Raw genomic sequence first — 6,000 nt, 5'->3', positions numbered from 1 at the left:
CCCCCTCTTACCCACCCCCTGTACCCTCCCCCTCTTATCCACCCCCTGTACCCTCCCCCTCTTACCCACCCCCTGTACCCTCCCCCTCTTACCGACCCCCTGTACCCTCCCCCTCTTACCCACCCCCTGTACCCTCCCCCTCTTATCCATCCCCTGTACCCTCCCCCTCTTACCCACCCCCTGTACCCTCCCCCTCTTATCCACCCCCTGTACCCTCCCCCTCTTACCCACCCCCTGTACCCTCCCCCTCTTATCCATCCCCTGTACCCTCCCCCTCTTATCCATCCCCTGTACCCTCCCCCTCTTATCCATCCCCTGTACCCTCCCCCTCTTACCCACCCCCTGTACCCTCCCCCTCTTATCCATCCCCTGTACCCTCCCCCCTCTTATCCATCCCCTGTACCCTCCCCCTCTTATCCATCCCCTGTACCCTCCCCCTCTTATCCATCCCCTGTACCCTCCCCCTCTTACCCACCCCCTGTACCCTCCCCCTCTTATCCACCCCCTGTACCCTCCCCCTCTCCCCCACCACCCCAAGCTCTCCCTCCTCCACCAATCCCCCCGTGCCAGGTCCCCCCAGCTCCCACTCACCCCAGATCCCAAAGGTCCCCCCCAGAAAAGCAGAAGAGAGTCAGTTTCAGGGTGATGTACTCGAACATAGATGGGATCACAAGCAAGACAAGTGAACTAAGGGAAACAGCACAAGAAGTTAACCCAGATGTAATCGGACTCACTGAAACAAAACTCTCTGGAATCATAACGAATGCCGTGTTTCCCCAGGAGTACACAATAATAAGGAAAGAGAGGGAAGGTAGGGGAGGAGGCGGAGTGGCCCTACTCATGAGAAGAGAATGGAGTTTTAAGGAGATGGCCATTCCGGGCTGTGAGGAGTTCAGAGACTACATAGCAGGCACCATAACAATGGGAGGACCAAGAATAGTAGTAGCAGTAATATACAATCCTCCACCAAATGACAGGAGACCCAGTCAAGAGTATGAAAACAACAACAAGGCAGTTAACACTATAATTGAGAGGGCAGCCTCTGCTGCCTGTAGAAATAGATCCCACCTGCTCATCGTGGGCGACTTCAATCACGGAAAGATTGACTGGGAGAACAAGGAACCGCATGGAGGCGAGGATACGTGGAGAGCCAAACTATTGGAGGTGGTGACGAGCAACTTTTTAACCCAGCATGTCGGAGAACCCACAAGGGTTATGAGGAAAGGCTGCGGGAAATGCACCTTACGACACTGGAAGACAGAAGAGTAAGGGGGGACATGATCACAACCTACAAAATCCTCAGAGGAATCGACCGGGTAAACAAGGATGAACTATTCAACACTGGTGGGACGCGAACAAGGGGACACAGGTGGAAGCTGAGTACCCAAATGAGCCACAGAGACGTTAGAAAGAACTTTTTCAGTGTCAGAGTAGTTAGTAAATGGAATGCATTAGGAAGTGATGTGGTGGAGGCTGACTCCATACACAGTTTCAAATGTAGATATGATAGAGCCCAGTAGGCTCAGGAATCTGTACACCAGTTGATTGACGGTTGAGAGGCGGGACCAAAGAGCCAGAGCTCAACCCCCGCAAGCACAATTAGGTGAGTACAATTAGATGAGTACACACACACACACACACACACACACACAGACACAGACACAGACACAGACACAGACACAGACACAGACACAGACACAGACACACACACACACACACACACACACACACACACTTCCAAAGAACCAAAATCGCAATCCCTGCAAGCACAAATAGGTGAGTACACACCAGCATTTTTTCTAGATTTGCCACAACGTTCAAAAAACAAAGTGCTAACATAACCGGAAACGAACGAACCCAATCAACCCACCTAGCCTAACCTACCGATGCACAGAAAACGTGGACATTTGTGAGCCGCTACTTTTCAGTAATTTGTATTTTGTACGCTGGGAACGATAACGTACAGAATGAAGCGCATTTTTTTAGTGGGCGGATTGCACACATGCTGATACGTACCCAACTTTTCCCTCTCCTCCTCTCTACTTCTCTTCCTCCTCTCTACTTCTCTTCCTCCTCTCTACTTCTCTTCCTCCTCTCTACTTCTCTTCCTCCTCTCTACTTCTCTTCCTCCTCTCTACTTCTCTTCCTCCTCTCTACTTCTCTTCCTCCTCTCTACTTCTCTTCCTCCTCTCTACTTCTCTTCCTCCTCTCTACTTCTCTTCCTCCTCTCTACTTCTCTTCCTCCTCTCTATTTCTCTTCCTTCCTATGTCTTCTCCTTCCTACCTCTTCTCCAGTTCCCTAAATCCACTTCATCCACTAACGAACCAGTCGGCAAAATATATTCCATTCATACATATAGCACGGGCAAAACTTCCTCCCTCCCCACCAAAATATTGCTCTCTGTATTGGCTCCAGTCCCAAATTATTCCCGACTCAGAATTGAAAGTATTGGCGATCGACTTTATAAGTTTAGCCGTTGAGCAAGATAACGAGACATCTGAACCGACTTAATTTAGTAAAACTAAACATAAACATTCAGGGATCGGCTGCCGTCATATGCAAATTAGGCCTTTTCACTTAAACGACAACAGCGACCTTAAGTTTGGTGAAGTTTTTGGTAACGATGTAATTTACAAACGAATTATTTATTGAATATCAAGTTGGAAAATTTTGTAAGCTAAATATGTAATTACTGTGCGTTGGATCATTTAGTTGATATGTTACGTTGATGATTAGTGTAAATGTCTCCATATTGGAAGTCTTTACATTTCCTTTTTCCTTTTTTAAACTAAATACGGGATATATTTTATTAATACTAACATTCTTACTTGAGACGTGCAAGGTAAAATGTTATCATATATACTGCAAGGTAAGAGCTGTTATCCTACATCACCTTATTTTTCATGCTATGTGTTCTTTGCTTATCGTTAGGCGACATATATATTTGATACAGGGAGAAGCTGGCGACAAAAGCTTTCAAATGGTGAATTGACTCATTACTCGAATATCCACTTGTTATAAGAATGTTGATGAAAGTCAGCTGAGAAAGAATGATCGCTAATGGAGTAATGTTTTCAAGAATGGTAGAGGTATAGTGAAGATGATGTTTACTGAGCGTCTTATGTTGTAATTGCTGTGTCCTTGAGATTGGGGAAAGTGGGGAACCCTCCGACATCTGCCCTATGTTCGATTCTGTTAAGTGACAAGTCTAGCAAAGACGGATGAATATTAGAGCTCAGTCTTCTTGTATAGTTATCTTCCTTCTCAAAAAGTAGGATAAATGATTAGGATTTTTGTTGCCTGTTCGTAGAATTCAATTAATCCTGTGAGGCATGACTTGCCATCCCTGAACTCATGCTGATGTTGTGTTTCAAAGTTCTTTCGCTCCAGATGTTCCACTAACTTTTTACGCACAATCTTCTCCGTCAACTTGCATGGTATGCAAGTTAGGGACACTGGCCTGTAGTTTAGTGTGAGTGTGTGTGAGCGTGAGAAATGAGTCATTGCCTTAATCTAAGAACGTTGGGAAGGCGGGGCTAGGGACCTAACTCAACCCTACAAGCACATCTAGGTGAGTAAACGCATTACTATGTAACCCTGTAATTATGGCCTATAATGTGGCATAAGTGAATAGGGAGCACACACACGTGTTGCAAGTAGTCAAGAATAAGAGGTGGTCGACATGACGCCTTGTGTTACATTCCCGTGGAAACGAAAGATAATTGAGAAGAGAACACCATGTTCTCCACCAACGACTGGTGGCGGCGGCTTCGGGAGGGGCGCATCGCGGTTTTGGACATTATATGCATATACTCCTGTAGGCAATTTCATTGTGAATACATTGATACCAAAATGAAAGACCTAGAACCAGAATTGAGGTAACAAAGTTGAAAAGAGTATACCCATTTCAAACAAGTCTTTATCGCACTTAAAATACCCTTTACCATCGAGCATATATTAGGAAGTGGTGACCACTCCTTACAAGAAAAATATCAAATAGTCAAAGCACTGGCTAAATATCTACAGTCGACCAACAAATTGGGTCACATCTGACCCGCGCCACATTAATACCTGGCGCCACCAACAGCTGAACACAGAAAACAACTGCCTCGTCGCAGTACCAGGGATCAGCTGACGCTATAAACACAACACACCGCCCTATGGTGTGGCAAGTCTCCCTACAACACACACCTCTGTTTTAATCACCGTTCCTCTATCTACAGCACAACGCAACAAGCACCTTGGTAGCTCCGATCATCCTCAACATAAACGCCTCTACCAACATGTGTACTGGTGCAGTCATCGGGAGGACAAACCCTTCATTCAAACTGCACCTACTATCAAGAAGAAGATACCCATTTTATTGTTCTTTATTAGCGCTCACTGGGGTAAAGCTCCGTCACTTTCTCTGTTTGTTGTGGGTGGTGCTCCGGGCTTTTGGACTTTATATTTGCATATACTCCTGTAGGGAATTCTATTGCGAACACAATGATATCAAAATGAAAGATCTAGGACGGGACTTGAGATGTCCAAAGTGAAGAGAGAGAGAGCACATTTTATTGCTCTTGCGCACTCCCGGGTAACACGCTCTCACTTTCGCGCCGGGATTTTGGAGTTTATATGCATTTAGTCATGTAGAGAATTCTATTGCGAACACATTGATACCAAATTGAAAAACCTAGGACGAGAATTGAGGTGACAAAGTTGAAAAGAGCAAACACTTTTTAGAATTACCGCCCACTCCCGTGGAGCGGGTGGTAATGCCTGGACCCTCCTTAGATAGTGAGGGGCTCGCTGGAGCAGAGCGCCAAAGTGTTAACTATCGACACTCAGTAAGTTCTAAGATATTGTCACCACAATACTGCTCGGGTACGGACTGGCTTGATTGCACCTTGATAGATTTCTTAAAAGCCGTTAAACAGCCGACTCACAAATGGATTAACATAGAGGGGAAGGGGGGGGGGGGGAATAGAATATATTATACATAAAAAAAATCTGTCAGAAAAGTAACAGATTTGTAGTGAGAGAGGTGGTGTCAGGGCAAAATAAATTACCAGACGGGGTTCATCATAGTTTGTTTCATGGATCATTGCAGTTTCTGAATAATGTAAATGACCTGAAGGGAGATGCAGGCTCTAATATAACAATAATTGCCGATGACACGAAACTGATGAGACGCGCTTGGTCCAAAATGATTAAACAATACTGTGTAAAGAATACGATGGTCGAGACAGACTGCAGGTATGGTGGGGGGGGGGGACAAAAAGTTATTATAGGAGTTTAAACACGAGAAATGTTGAGTAATGAGATCACAGGGTGATGGAGGGGGTAGACATATGGTCGTTGCAACCCGTTCTCGCAAATTTAATAAGTCAATATTGACTTATTAAATATTTGCATAGGTGACATACTTAACATAATAGTTTCCCTTGAAAAGCTTCATAGAAAACACCGACCTTACCTAACCTACTTAGTATGTTAAGATAAGCATCATATTGCTTCGTAATTACAATTATTACCTAACCTATACCTATAATAGGTTAAGTAACAATTGTAATTACGAAGCTATAAGATGCTTATTTTAACATACTAAGTAGGTTAGGTAAGGTCGGTGTTTTCTATGAAGCTTTTCAAGGGAAACTATTATGTTAAGTATGTCACCTATGCACGCAACTAATAAGTCAATATTGACTTATTAAATTTGCGAGAACGGGTTGGGTCATTCAGTCTACGAGGGTCTCAGTTGCAGGAATAAAGGAGTAAACCATAAAGATGGTGTATAAGAACTAAGTATATAGGAAATCGAGGAGAATAGACACAGTGGATATGGACAACTTTCACCAAGTTAGGAATAAGAGTGCAGGTGAAAGTAAGAAATACAGTTGAACCAGGAAAGTGTAAAGTAATGCTTGTTAGAAGTGAGAGTGGTAAACACGGTGTTAACTTCCACTATTTCAAGAGCAAGTAGAAGGGAAAAATGTGTATTAGAGACTCGAGAT

Source organism: Procambarus clarkii, chromosome 61 (genome assembly GCF_040958095.1).
Source record: "Procambarus clarkii isolate CNS0578487 chromosome 61, FALCON_Pclarkii_2.0, whole genome shotgun sequence".
Taxonomy (NCBI): Eukaryota; Metazoa; Arthropoda; class Malacostraca; order Decapoda; family Cambaridae; genus Procambarus; species Procambarus clarkii.
The sequence above is the reverse complement of the archived record's forward strand: the minus strand, read 5'-3'. Positions refer to the sequence as shown.